General features: G+C 45.8%; 1 long non-coding RNA gene across 1 annotated transcript; it reads right to left on the bottom strand.

The window, feature by feature from the left end:
- Positions 1-353: 353 nt before the first annotated feature.
- LOC309611230 lies at positions 354-15,462 on the bottom strand. The gene is made up of 2 exons (XR_014234409.1): positions 15,327-15,462; positions 354-2,528 (listed from the first exon to the last, which is right to left on the bottom strand). It is a non-coding gene; the product is annotated as an uncharacterized lncRNA (long non-coding RNA).
- Between the last annotated feature and the right edge of the window lie 38 nt (positions 15,463-15,500).

Here is a 15,500-nt window from a genome sequence, read left to right as displayed (position 1 = left end):
ATGAATTCGTCAGGAGCAGTACGATTGTGCAGGTGTGTCAAGGTCATTGATTTGACCTCGCTCTTCGTTGGGTTCGGTCTCTTTGGGGCAACAGCAGATGCCCACTCCCCACCCCCATCCTCCCACCCCTGCGCAGTGATATATCGCCTGACTTTGTGTTGGCCACAAATATCCAGTCACAAATTAGCCTCTTTACCTTACTTGCCAAAGAGGAGATATAGTTCTATAGTATGTGAAGAGCTGCAGGATGACAGCCTCTGAATTAGAATTTAAAATATGTTCTCTTCCTCTATATGGCAAGGCATGTGAATACACCCATTTTCCCTTGAAACAGCAATGTAAGTCAACAGAAAGCAAGAAATACATTTATTTTTTTGTTCCATTTGCCTGGTTCTCTACAGTTTGAGCTGTAATAGAATTATTCTAAAATCAGCTTTTGATTTAATATTGTTTTAAATTTTAGTAATTCATATTTAACAGCACTAATAATAGAACCGGTTAGAACCATGTACCAGTTTACTGCTAGAGGGATCATCCCTAGGGTTTAGTGATCACTAATCCCTCCTTCATGTTATCCTTCTTCTTAAGTAACATCAAAGAGATAGAGAAGAAAATCTGGGAAACAAAGAACGTGGGACCTCCGGAGGGCGAGAAAAACCCTCAGTTCCAAAAAAGTTCCGGAAGATGAGAGGTGGCTTTCTGAAGACGAAATGTAAACCCAGAGGGAATTTTTTCCCCAGAGCACAAGCCCAGGGTGCTCAGGTGAGAACAACCTGGGGCGCAGGTGGGCAAAGGTGGGCGAGGTGTCACACGAGCTTTGCTCACTCATTGTCAGAGTCAGAGCCAAAGTCACTTTGTTCTGAGTTAAACTGCTTTTTCAGTGCTGTGAACATTTCGTATAAAATGCTTTTCATGTTTGAAATTTCCATTTTGTATCCGTCTCCCATCCTCCTGGATGTTCTCCAATGTGACGTGAGCAAGCTCTCGGGCGCCGACGGCAGTCTTTCCTGCCCTTGGCCTCTCCAAGCTGGCATCTGGCCATGAGGGAGGCTCGGCACTTCCCAGCCCCGAGCCCCGTGGGACTGACATTTAAGCAGTGACATCTGTTCCGGTGGAGGGGAGGGTCAGGGTCAGAAAGCAGGAGACAACGGGGAGGGGCTCGAAGGGGAGTGGCCAGGGCTCCCTGGCTGCCTGGGCACTGACCCTACCGCAGCTGAAGGTCCCACATGCCACCAGCCCAGGGTCCCCTCATCCCCCAGTCGAGCTCCCTGTGGCTCCAGGATTTTCTGACGGGTGTTTCCTCCCCTCCTGCTTCTCCCCAGTACCAGATTTAAGAGCGGACAGCACGACGATGCCAGCGGATGGGCTGCAGGTCCCCACCTCACTTCCTGCCCCTACTTTTTATTGAAGTGTGGGAGAAGGAGAAAAGCTGCCCCTGAAATGCAGGAGCTGGTACCCTGAGCCTGACTTTCCTGGGGGCCACTAGCATGTCTACGTAAAACAGTACATCTGTATGCATCTAATCATATCCACAACAGTTTACCGTCCAAACCTTGCTCTGTGTGCTCACGTTTTAAACGTTCTTAAGAAACGAGTCTGTGTTGAAGCCCCAGTGAGGGCTGACACTGAACGGGCAAGAGGAGCCCCGGCTGCAGGGCCCACTGCTACCCAAGCCCGAGGCTGTAGGGCTGCGTGGAAGCCAGCACCAGGGCAGGGGTCGGGGCGGCTGCCGGTCCCTTGAGAGGGTCAGAACCACCTCCTCATCCATGGGACTGCGGTGGGCTGTCAGGGGACCTCTGGCTGGGCCGGGGGCCCTGCTGCTGCGGCCTCCTTGGCCCCCAGGAGCAAGTGCCCTCCTGCCAGGGATGCTCTCGGGCTTGCCACCCAGCATCCAGCTGTGCTTGCTGAGGCAGAGGCTGAAGGCCACGGGCAAGCCATAGGAGGCAGTGACTGTGGCCCTGCCCGCACTGCTTCTCCCTCGGGGAAGCAGCTCGGCACAGGGGCCCCGAGATGGCTGCCCCTGCTGGCGCCGGCCACCAGCCCCAGCTGCGCTCCGGGCGAGGAGGGAGGGAATGGCGTCCCTGCCGTCTGCTCGCACAGGCTTGGGGGGCTGGGAGGCAGGGGCCTCCGGTCCCTTTGCCTCTGCTGTCGCGGAGCAGGGCCTCCAGTGCGTGGTCTGGACGTTCACAGCGACTCAGCTCGGGCTCAAGGTGGGCGTGGCCCAACCTGCAGTGAGTTAGAAGTCGGAAGGCGAGCCCTCACGGTGAGACCTGCGGGCCGTGGTCGCCACACGTGAAGGACTGGAGGCCAGCGCTAGCCCACGAAGCTGCCACCGCCAGTTCCTCTAGCACACGCCGGGGGCCCGCGTGCAACCTCTTGCGGGCCCCACTGGAGCAGTGAGAGGCTGCGGACCCCACCCCGTGCCATCTTTCCCACCCGGCCGGTCTGCGAGCCGTGCGCCGAGTCTGGGGAGGCTTCCCCTTCTTGCCCAGCCCCAGCGCAGTGCTGAGACCCTCAGGCTGCAGCTCCTGTGAAACGAGAGCAGAAGAGCCACTTAGACGCCTCAGAGCGAGGGTGGGGGCTCAGCTTTGTGGCTTCACAGCTTGTTTACACCCCCTTCCACTGTTCAGACCGGTGCTGGAGAAAGACCACAGGGTCACAGGTAGGTACGGGAGCAAAGGGGGCAAAAGAGACCCCAGGCTGCCAGGATCCAGTCCTTTGTTCTCTTAGGGAGGAAGCAGGGCCCGGAGAGGGAGTGACTGGCTGAGGACCGCAGAGCAAAGACCACAGGAAAACATCTCTGCGGGGTGTGGCCACCATGTCGGGCAGCTGTGCCACGCTGACCCTGCCCTCATGTCAGTCTTGTGTGTTCCCTGCTTCAGCCAACCCCTCTCCAAGGGAGGCTGGTTCCTATCAGGGGCGAATGGGATTTATCAATCTCAATATGGAGGCTGGTGTGCTCGTTGCTACTGAGGAATCATTAGAGCTAGGCCGTTTTAATGGACAGAGCTAGGAAATAGACACACATAACCCCGTATATGTGCCCATTATGAACCCCTGCCGTAACTAATTCTAATCTAACCTCTTGCAACTGCTCTCCTCTTCCCTCCTCAGTGTCTGTATCTCCTTTCTCCAGTGGGGAAAACCGTAGGTCCCAATAATACTAATCACTGCTCAGTTATTTAATCATGTATTCAGTTACATAATACAAAAATAATTCTAGAATTCTACACCATACTACTGCAAAAAACAACCTACTAGTAGCTTTCAGAATTCTTTGCAGTTATTTCTGTCTTTGGCCTAAGCACATGTAACAAAAGTATTGATATTTCAATCTACTTGGACTGGTTCTTTTTTATTTCTCCTAGTATTTCTCCTAGTAGTATTCATTTGAAACACAGTGAAGTCCATGCCCCTATCTTTGTATTCAATTTTAAGTGTTTTAAGCCCAACCTTGTTTATTTTGTTTTATTATTGAATATATAAAAAGTTCCCAAATCACAGCTGTCCAAAATGTATACTCAGATGAGTTACTCTTCCTCTTATCTTTCCACTATTTCAAACCAGACCCATCACTGGCTAATAGAGCTCACCTCTCTGACACCCCTGTCCCCATCCTGTGAGCCCAAGGAAACTCATCACAGACAGCCAGGTTTCTGTCACTGAGCTTACCGACCACCCACTTAAATTCCAGCCCGCGGGAATGCGGCACTTCTTTCCCAAGAACATAATTAAAAGTAAAATTAAAGCAGAAATAAGTAAGAGCACTGATTTCAGTGTTCCTGGGAGGTCGCCGCTCCTGCCTTCTCTGTGCAGTGATCCCTTGGCATCCCGGTCCCCGGGGCTCTTCGGGGAAAAACCCGGGTCTGGATGGGGGTGGCCTGGGGCAGAGCGGCTGCCAGATCGACAGCAGTACATGAGCGAGGCTGAACAACACTGAAAGCCTAGTGGGTTTAGGAAGGCAAGCAAAACTTTTAAATCTGGCTCAAAGAGAATATTTTCTTTCCCTTTATCAACGCTCAGCTAGTGCCTTCTGGGTTCCATCCTCCGCCGGCGCGCTACGTAGTGACCGGTTTCAGCTTAGTAACTGACCGCTCACGTTTTCCATTGGCCAGGGCGCCCACGGCCCACTGGCGCAAGACGCCATTGGCTAAAATCCTTGTCCGTCTGTTAGCCAATTCCGCGCCTCTGTGTTGCCGGGAGACAGCATCCTGCCCAGCAACGGGAGGCGGACAATTGCCGTTGGCCTAGGTGCTGAGGTTGGCGGGGGCCGTTCCCGCTGCGGAGGCGGCTCCCCTGCCGCGCTTTGGCTCAGTCCACGTCCCGGGTGCCAAGGGGTGGAGAGCTGGCGGCGCGGAGGTCGGAGGATCTGCAGGGCCCGCCGTGTGGGCGCCCCCGGGCTGGCACCTGGGCCCCGCAGCGGGGGTCCGCCGTTGTCCCGGGCTCGGGGCGGCAGCCCTTCCCCGCGCTGACGCCGCTCCGCGAGGGTCTGTGCAGCAGGGCTCGGGCTGGGGCGGGTGCCGGCCTGCGTGGCCCCTCCCCCCGGCCCCAGCAGAGTCTGTTGCCCACTTCCTTAAAGATAGGAATCCTCCCGCCACTTCCCTGGCCCCTCGGAGTTTCCAGGGTCTTTTGTACTTCTGGCCACCTATGATGGAAATTCCTGTCAGGCCAAGTCCGGTCCTGGGTAGCTTCCTTCCTCTGCCTGATCTAACAGATGGGTCATTTGTCTTCTTGGCTTTGTTTTTCCTGCTATTTTGTGATTTTTGCCCCGTTTTCTTCCTCAGCGTGCAACTGACATGTAGGAACATATGCCACCAAATTAAAAAATGTTCACTGATTTATATTTAAATTTTATTTATTATTATTCTCACCTACAATTTTTTTTAATATATTGTCTCTCCATTCATGGTATAGCAAATTGGCAGATTTTCGTTTCTAGAGGGCATTTGACACAATTTGTACATTTTTTCTTACAGGAATTGATTTACTTACTTGTAAATTTTTCTCACCTATATTTCATCACCTATTGTCACTTAAAGAAAAGTTTTGTGCTTCTTGTAGGACAGCTGGGCTTTTCTCAGAGACTGGGTAGGGCTGGGGTAGAGGAGGTTCGAGGTGGGAGGTGGCATGTGTACATTCCCACAACGGCTTTTATAAAAAGAATAGTTAAGAATCACTAGTAGAAGTGGAATATACATCAGTAATTATTGAACTCAGTGAAATACCATTTATCTGTGGCTTCCCTTTAGGAGTAAGGAGTCTGTGTTGACACGGTGTCTGGAATTTATCTGAATCCTGTGTTGCCTGGTTTTGTAGTCTCTGGATTCTCCCTCAATGTCTCTGGTCACTCAGAGTTTCTTTTTTTCTTTAACTCTTGGACATTCACAGGAGTTTCTCTGGAATAGGGACACTTTCCTCTCTGTTACAGCAATATTTTCCCAGTAGTTTCCTGATTCTATTTCAACAGTGAGATCAATGTTTTCCTGATTTGGGTTACTTTTGTGATTTTATCTCATTTTCCACCTCAATTTGTAATTAGATTTGGGATACTAATGACAAAGTATACACTTTTAAGTAAATATTATATTCATTAGAATACTAAACCACCCTGACAGTCAACAGGTAACAATCTTTTTAATGGTTCCATTAAAATTAAACAGAATCTGTTCAACTAAAACTTCCTAGCTATCCTCAAATAATGTTAAAAAACCATCCCAACAAATATGAATTGCCTTAAAATGTATGTTTTTAAAAAAAAATTTTTATTTATTTGGCTGCACTGGGTCTTCATTGCGGCATGCGAGATCTTCATTGCAGCACGTGGGGTCTTTAGTTGCAGCATGCGGGATCTAGTTCCCCGACCAGGGATCCAACCCGGGCCCCCCGCATTGGGAAGCGTGGAATCTTAACCACTGGACCACCAAGGAAGTCCCAAAATGTATGTATTATTAATAGTAAGATTTTGGTAAGTCAGTGATGTTGGTGAATGTTAAAGCTTGGTGTATTTGGGAAATTGGCTTCTGAAAAATGTGTTTTCATTGAATTGATCAGAGATAACATATTGTGTTCACTAGTTATGATGGGAGTGGCCTTCTAGAGCAGATGACTGCACTAATACAATAAGCATCTCTGCAGAATAAGGAGGTGACTTTTAGATAATCTTTAACACTGGAACTCTTCCTTGGAGGGAGGGTGCATTACTCATAGAGTGGGAGCTCTCCTGCCTCAGCTCTGAGCACTAGAGTAGGTATTTCCTACCTGTCTGGCATTTCCTACCTTGCTCACGGCCATGTCTGACCTCAAGTGCAGTTGACCATTCTAGAGGCCGACTCTTACCCTCCCCACTCGGGGGTCGCACAGCCTCAGGACCATCCAGAAGGAGTCTTTGCTGTCTTGGGTGCCCCCGAGGCCTCTGTCCCCACTGCCTGTGTTGCGGTTGCTGTGCGCACATGGCTTGGCCTCTCCCGTAAAGTCACAGGCTCTGTGGGGAACGATGGCATCTTGTCCGCTGTCCTGCCTTCCTGGTAGAACAGCTTCCTGACGACCACTTATGGGGAGTGTCTTCTGTAAAAGCAGTATTCGGCTTGTTTTCTCAAATGAATAATTCCTTGGTAGGGATGACGCATAGAGGTAAACTCAACCACTGATTTTACCAGGGTGGTGGGACCTACATACAGTATCTGGTGTTGATGGCCTATGAGTCTTTGTGAGGTTATAGCCACGCTGAAACCACCCTGTGTATAAACATGGAGTTGGCTATGACCCCTGGTCTCAGTGACAAAGAGTAGACAAAGATAAATGTCTCCTTCCTCGAGGTGTCTCTGATTTCTTTCCGTCTTCCAGATTCTCTCTCATTAAACTTTTCCTCAGAAGGAAAAGTATTTTTTCTCAGTCACCCCTCTCACTTTGCAAGTCTTATACATGAGCGAATTTTAATTTCTCCCTTTATAGCCTTCAAAATAACTCTTAGTTTTCATTCTGCAGTATTTTTTTTTTAATATATTTTATTTATTTATTTATGTATTTATGGCTGTGTTGGGTCTTCGTTTCTGTGTGAGGGCTTTCTCCAGTTGCAGCAAGTGGGGGCCATTCTTCATCGCAGTGCGCGGGCCTCTCACTATCGCGGCCTCTCTTGTTGTGGAGCACAGGCTCCAGACGCGCAGGCTCAGTAATTGTGGCTCACGGGCCCAGTCGCTCCGCGGCATGTGGGATCTTCCCAGACCAGGGCTCGAACCCGCGTCCCCTGCATCGGCAGGCAGATTCTCAACCACTGCGCCACCAGGGAAGCCCTCTGCAGTATTTTTTTAAAAAATTTCTTAGACTGTCAGATATTAACCACCTGAGGCATGCTTTCCTCGGCCCAGTCTAATCTAATCTAGGTATCCGCATCCAGTTGCCCGATGTTGTAGAAGTGACCGGTTAGTGATGGGATAGCTCTGCCTCTGTGTGTGTTTGGCCCACATCTGCAAGAGCCACTGCTTCCTTTCAGACAGTGTGCGTTTCCCATCCATGCTGAATGCATTTAGATATTTTCCAATGGCCTTAAGCCAAGCAGTCTGCGAATTTACTAATGAAACACCAGATTCATTACTATGTAAATTATGGGTTCATTTTTATGCCCAATTGTAAGTTGGCTTATAAATTCAAAAGCTTAATTCTGTTTTTGAAAGCTATTATTTTTTTGTCAAGAAAGTTAAAAGCTCTTACAGTTTGTGTCAGGTTTTTTTTCTACTGCTGTGTTAACCTATAAGTGATACACAGATACTGAACTTAGGTTAAACCTACAATTTGTTGAATTTTACATGTGTATATACCCATGAAAATATTTTTAAAAAAATTTTTTATTGGGGTACAGTTGCTTTACAATGTTGTTAGTTTCTGCTGTACAACAAAGTGAATCAACTGTATGTACACATATATCCCCTCCCTCTTGGGCCTCCCTCTTGGGCCTCCCTCCCACCCCCCCACCCCACCCAGCTAGGTCCCCACAGAGCACCAACTGAGCTCCCTGTGCTATACAGCAGGTTCCCACTAGCTATCTATTTTACACATGGTAGTGTATATATGTCAATCCTCATCTCCCAATTTGTCCCACCCTCCCCTTCCCCCCTGTGTCCACATGTCTACGTCTCTATTCCTTCTCTGGAAATAAGTTCATCTGTATCATTTTTCTAGATTCTACATATATGTGTTAATGCACGATATTTGTTTTTCTTTTTCTGACTTACTTCACTCTGTATGACAGACTCTAGGTCCATCCATGTCTCTACAAATGACCCAATTTCGTTCCTTTTTATGGCTGAGTAATATTCCATTGTATATATGTACGACATCTTCTTTATCCATTCATCTGTCGATGGACACTTAGATTGTTTCCATGTCCTGGCTATTATAAATAGAGCTGCAGTGAACATTGTGGTACATGTGTCTTTTTGAATTATGGTTTTCTCAGGGTATATGCCCAGTAGTAGGATTGCTGGGTCATATGGTAATTCTATTTTTAGTTTTTTAAGGAACTTCCATACTGTTCTCCATAGTGGCTGTATCAATTTACATTCCCACCAACAGTGCAAGAGGGTTCCCTTTTCTTCACACCCTTTCCAGCATTTATTGTTTGCTCTTTATTTTCTAGTTGCCTAAGGTGGTATCTTAGATTAATGATTTTGGATCTTTTTTTCTTTTCTAATATATTCATTCAATACTATAAATTTCCTTCTAAGCACTGCTTTCACTGCATCTCACAAATTTGTTGTTGCTGTTAATTTTTATATCAGGTTCAGCAGCTGAGAAATAGCATACTCTTATATATATATATAATATATATATTTAATTGGGGTATAGTTGCTTTACAATGTTGTGTTAGTTTCTGCTGTACGGCGAAGCGAATCAGCTATATGTATACATAAATCTCCTCTTTTAAGTTGTACTTTCATTTTCATTTCGTTTGGAATATTTAAAAATTTCTCTTGAGAGAGTTCTTCTTTGACCCATTTGTTATTTAGAAATTGTTTTGCTTGTTATTTAGAATTGTGTTGTTTAATCTCCAAGTGTTTGGGGATTTTCCAACTATCTGTTGATTTCTAGTTTAATTCCATTGTGGTCTGAGAACATATTTTGTATGATTTACTTTCTTTTAAATGTGTTCGACTGTTTTATTGCCTAGATTGCGGCATATCTTGGTGAATGTTCCAGACAAACTTGAGAAGAATGTGATTTCTGCCCTGATTGGATGATGTAGTCTGTAAATGTCTATTAAGTCCAGTTGATTGATGGTGCTGTTCAGTTCAACTATGCCCTTCCTGGATCTGCCCATTACTGATATGCAGTGTTGAAATCTCCAAATATAATACTGGATTAATCTATTTGTCCTTGCAGTTCTATCAGTTTTTCCCTCACATATTTCGATGCTGTGTTGTTAGTGTATATACGTTAAGGATTGCTATATCTTCTTGGAGCTTTGAATCCTTTAGCACCATGTAATGCCTCTCATTATCTCTGATAATTTGCCTTGCTCTGAAGTCTGCTTTGTCTGAAATTTATATAACTACTCTCACTTCCTTTTGATTAGTGTTAGCATAGTATAACTTTCCCCATTCATTTACCATTAATATATCTATGTCTTTATATTGAAAGGTTTCTTGTAGTCGACATAGAGTTAGGTCTTGGGTTCTTCTGGTTTTGTTTTTGTTTTTTTGTTTGTTTTGTTTTGTTTTTAATTCACAAGGACAGTCTCTGTCTTTTAATTGATGTAGTTAGATCATTAACAAAGTGATTATTGATATAGTTAGGCAAATATCTACCATATTTGTTACTGTTTTCTATGCATTGCCCTTATTTTTTCCTTATTTATCATATTCTTTTCTGCCTTTTTTATTTTAAAAGAGCATTTTATAAGATTCCATTTTTCTCCTCTCTTAGCATATCAATTATACTTAAAAAAAGGTTTTTTTTGTAATGGTTGCCCTAGAGTTTGCAACAAACATTTACAACTAATCCAAGTTCATTTTCAAATAGCACTGTACTGCTTCATGGTAACACAAGAATCTTATAACAGAATATTCCCAATTCCTTCTTCCTAGCTCTTATTACAGCTATAATTACTGACTACATTGTTGCTCTTATTTTACCTCTTTGAAGAATAGAAAAATAAAGGTTTTTGTTTTACCTTCACTTATTCCTTCTCTAACTCTTCATGTAGATCAGAGTTTCTAACCTTTATCCTTTTCTTTCTCTCTAAAGAACTTCTTTTTAACATTTCTTGCAAGGCAGGATGACTGGCAACAAATTCTCTCAATTTTTGTTTGTCTGAAAAAGTCTTTATTTCTCCTTCACTTTTGAAGAATAACCTTGCAGGGTATGGAATTCTAGTTCAGCGGGGGGTTTTTTTTTTTTCTTTCAATACTTTAAATATTTCACTCCACTCTCTTCTTCCTTGTGTGGTTTTTGAAGAGAAACCTGATGTAATGCTTATGCTGATCCTCAATAGGTGAGGTGTTTTTGTTTTTTGTTTTTTTTTCCCTCTTACTCACCTCCGGATTTTCTCTTATTGTTCTGTTTTCTGCATATGATATGTCTAGTTGTAATTTTTTTTGGTACTTATCCTGCTTGGTGTTCTTTGAGATTCCTGTGGTTTCGTGTCATTATTTTGGAAAATTCTCAGCCATTATTATTTCAAATATTTTTTTCTGTTTTCTTCTTTTTCCTTCTGTTGGTATTCCCTTTACATGTTAGTCCATCAAAGTTCTTTGACATGCTCTTTCATTTAAAACTTTTTTTTCTCTTTGCATTTCTGCGTTGAAAGTTTCTGTTGGCATATTTTTTCAAGCTCACTGATTCTCTCCTTGGATGTGTACAGTCTGTTGATGAGCCCATCAAAGGCATTCTTGATTTCTGTTAATGTTTTTTATCTCCAGCACTTCATTTTGATTCTTCCTTAGAATTTCCATTTCTCTGTTTATATTACCCATTTGTTATTGCATGTTGTCCACTTTTTCCATGAGGGCCCTTATAATTCCAAAATCTCTGCCGTGTCTGAGTCCAATTCTGATGCTTACTCTCTTCAAACTGTGCTTTTGTCTTTTAGTCTTCCTTGTAGACTTCTGGTTGAAAGTGGAACATGATGCATTGGGTAAAAGGAATTGAGGTAAACAGGCTTTTAGTGTGAGGTTTCATGTTTATCTGGCTAGGAGGTAGGTTGCTTATTGTTTCCTATAGGTGTAGGTGATGATAGAGGCTAAAATTTCCTCTCTGGTGTATTTGTTTTTGTCTCCCCTGTTGTCCTTGGGTTTCCCTAGAGACTACTTCTTAAGTAAGGTCTGAGCTCTGCAGTTCTTGCAGCTGTAACCCCCTATTACACAGCGTCCCTATTGGTGTATTGTTAGTGTGTGGGGCTGGGGAAGCAGTCTATCCACTTATGATTAGGTCTCAGTATTTAGTCTGTACTCCTGTGCTGTGACCTTTACAGTGCTTCTCAGATTGTTCTATTCCAAGCTCCCCCACCTCAGGTGAGACAGGAAGGCTAGAGAAGACTGGAGTTGGGTATTGCCCTTCCCATGTGTGGCAGGCAGGCTGGAGGAAGCTGAAGTTGGGTTCTCTCCTTCCCCTCTGTCAGGTAGGCTCCAATAAAACCCCAGTAGGTTAGGTTCTGGTGGAATAGTTTCCCTTGAGGGCAGACTTTTGTGAAGGAGAACAGAATACTCTGGGTATATTCAAAATGTTTACTTTTCTCCTGCCCCTACCAGGAGCACAGGGGGTGTTTGGTTGCTGGGAGTAAAATTAACAAAAGTGTGAGGACCCCTCTAAGACTGGCACCCCCTGGAGTTTTTAACTTTCAAGCTTGTCCACACTGAGCCTCTGGCCATTTTCCAATTAAGGTGTAAGTTTTAATATCCTGGTACTGGCTCCAGTAGTGGCTTCTGCTCTGGTAATTTTGATTCCCTGTATTTATCTGTCTCTACAATTTTGGGGTCAATTATCTGTTAGATCTGAGAAGAGCTGTTGATTTCCGGCTTCTTCAGCTTTTTTCTTGTTGTGAGGCTGGGAGAGATAACTTGAAGCTCCTTACACCTTGGACTGGAATCTGGAAGTCAGCTTTTTGTTTTTATAGGATATGGGTGGGCATGACAAGTTTGCCTGCAGGTCAGATTGCCAGCTACAGCTGTTGAATCAGTGCTGGATGAGGGGGCAAAAAGAGCACTGGCTGCCCCATGAACTCCCTGTACCTCCCAGGGTCTAAGGGTCACCCTGCTCCAAATCACCAACGTTGTCGCTCTCTCTTCACTGCTACACAATCAGTGTATTCAGAAGTTACAACTTTATTTTTTCAACAATTAACCCAAATTCACACCCAGACTTTTCACATGATGGTGTGGATTGGGACAAAGGCATTTTTCCAAAAATTTCAGAGACTCACTGTATCTCCCACTTTGCCCTATGTGGGCCACTGAAAGGGAAATCAGAAAGCAGTGTACCCAACCAAGTGATTATTATTCTCATGATTCAAGACTGTGTCACTGCAACAAGAAAATTCAGCTGAATGAACCAGAATTAAACTTTATTTTCATCCCTTATGATTCTTTCTGGATAGCCACCTGCAAGGGATAACACTCAGGCTTGCCTGTTGTTGCTCGAGGGTGAAACAAGGAAGCACCATGACCAGGAATGGTCAAGGTGGATACCTAAATTTTTAAAATAGTCTGTATAATCTCACATATCTCCCTACCACTTTTTCTTGAACATTATCCAGGAATCAGGCAAATGGAGATGATTCCTATTTAGGAACAGCAGAGTTCGGTAACTGGGGTAGGCAGAATAGTGGCCTCCAACTATGTCCACTTCCTATTCTCTGGAACCTGTGAATATATTCCCTTATATGGCAAAAGTGACTGTTCATATGTGATTAAATTATGAACCTTTAAATAGGGAGATTACTCTGGATTATCCAGGTGGGTACAATTTAATCACAAGGATCCTTATAAGCGAAAGATGGAGGTACTAGTCAGTAACAGAGATACAGCATGGTGAGAAAGACTCAGCGGGGCACTGCTGGCTTTGAAGATGGACGAAGAGGCCATGAGCCAAGGAATGCTGGAAAAGACTAGGAAGCGGATTCTCCCCAAGAGCCTTCAGAAGGAATCCATTCTGCCAATACCTTGATTTTAGCCCAATGAGACCCATTTTGGACTTCTAACCTCCAGAACTGTTAAATTTGTGTTGTTTTAAGCCACTAATTTGCAGTAATTAGTTACGGCAGTAATGGGAAATTAATACAGTAACCAAACAACCCAACTCAGGTGAGTAGAACAGGAAATGATGGAGTTTGGCAGGTCCCTTGATTACCTTCACTATAAGTCATTGTTGTATAGACTTTGTTACAAAAGGTGGACCACTGTTAGGTGGCAAATGGGCCAGACAATCAAAAACATGACGAGAGCTTAGTTTCGTTTCATTTCAAGGGCCAAGTCAACGTGTCCAGCATTAGCTGATCAGGTGAAATAACACTTTCTGAAAATGTGTCAGCAGTGGTGAGACATCACTGGTAGCCCTGAGAAAGCGTCAAAGGACAGATATAGTTAGTTTTCCAGGAGTAGGGAGATCAATGCCCCAAGTAATGTGTCCTCTTTTAACACAAAACCAAGGGCCAACTTTTGGCAGGAGGTACAAGGCTCCCTCAGTGGACTAGGCATAAGGTTTGCCACCTCCAAGTTACCTGCTGGCTTCTACATCAGGAGTGTAAAATCCTCCACTTCTGCCAGACCATGATGGGGGATACATTGGAATTTCCATTATGATGACTACTGCAGGTGGTAGTCAGTGATTAGGGAGAGGCAGGCTTGATAGCTTAATTCTGTTTGTTTTCATCAAAGGTGGGCATCTATGCGACTGACCTAGACAGTCTGATAGGCAGCGACAATTTGTTTTTACAGTCTGCAGCCCCAAAGAGTAATGTCTTTAATCTGTCAGTCAGCACTCTTCAGTGACAGACCAGACAGCTAGACCACTGGCAGCAATTCAGGGGCCAAAAGATCAAAGTGAGTGTTGGCCAGAGCTATGAGAACGGACTTCAGTTCTGTCCACAGAGGAGACTATGTCTGCTCTCGTATCTACATACCTGGAGAGCCACTGCGGCCTGCTGGACACCGAAGCCAAACCATGAGTGAGTTAAGCCCAGCCTTTAAGGGAACATCTGTGAAGCAAGGACCCTACTGACCCAGTGAATGTGCCTGAGGTGACAGGGAGGGGCAGAGAGGATAAGGTTTCAACCAGAGAGTAGCTGCCAGTTCTTGTAAAGCTGAGCTGCTGCTGGGGCTACACCAGCTGTGATCCCGAGAACAGGGCTTCCACTTGAACAGAAAGGCCTGATTAGCCAGGCACCTACTGGCCCCAACACCCAAAGGGTCTGCTAGGGTGCTGTGATTCGCTTCTTTTCCCCCTAAACCAAGTTTCTTCAGAGGAATTTTAAATTCTGGCCTTTCCTGTGTCCTGAATCTGAGACGGACAGGAGACATGCGCTTTTTTAAGACTAAGTTGACATGGGCCTTTGGCCTGAGTTGGCTCACTGTCCCCGAGGTCTGGAAGCCTGTCACCCAAGAAGCCTGGGCTGTTCCTTCGGCTCAACGTCATCCTGGTTCCGCGGCAGGTCGGCCTTGTGTAGACTAACACAGGCCGTCCAAAAACTCCTGATGCCAGGCTAGGCCCTGATTCAGAGAGCAAGTGCAGTAACCTCAGCCCCCCACGAAACAATACTGAAAAACAGTCTCAGAGAAAGAATGGTTACATTTTTCTATCTGAAGAAAAAAGGTAAAAATTACAAATGATGTCGTTTAAGTTACACAAAGGAGTACAGAGCGAAAGATGTCTGCCTCACTACCTTGACTTCTGCTCTCTCTCACGAGGCAGCCACTGCTATTTTCTGTCCTTTCACATTATTTTTATGAGCGCACGAACACATCTGTCCTTTCTACTTCCATCTCGAGGTCCCCGTCGGTCAGGCATGGCCTCGTTGCTCTGAACCGCGCAGCCCGGGGCCGCACGACGCCCCGCAGCGACTCGGCATCTGGCCGACCCGCACCTCCACTCCCACGCGCCCGGCACGGACGACCCCAGGGCATCCTCCCCGGGCACACACACCGCAACGCCGCTAGACCCCAGGAGGCGGAATCGCTGAGCCACGGAAACGCGCGTTTAAAACCGAAAGACAGCACCACCCCCTCCAAGAGGTGCCGACCAGCAACCGAGATGCTCGCGCTCTCCAGAGCTCTCCCAGGGCACTACCAACTTTCCGATCGCGGGGAAATTGGCACCCGAAAGTTTCGACTTGCATTTACCTCGTCATCTGTAAGGCGAACCGTCCCTTTGCATATCTAAACGCCCTCTGCACTTCCAACGCCGCTTTGGGAATTTGCTTCGGGGCCCAACGCCCAAGTCGCTCTGTCCCTTTTGCCCCGACTTAACATGGCGCTGACCGCAGCTACTTCCGAGATCCTGGAACACCAAATCGT

This window comes from Balaenoptera borealis (genome assembly GCF_965194805.1).
Source record: "Balaenoptera borealis genome assembly, chromosome: 14".
Lineage (NCBI taxonomy): Eukaryota > Metazoa > Chordata > Mammalia > Artiodactyla > Balaenopteridae > Balaenoptera > Balaenoptera borealis.
This window is presented reverse-complemented; position numbering and strand designations above follow the sequence as displayed.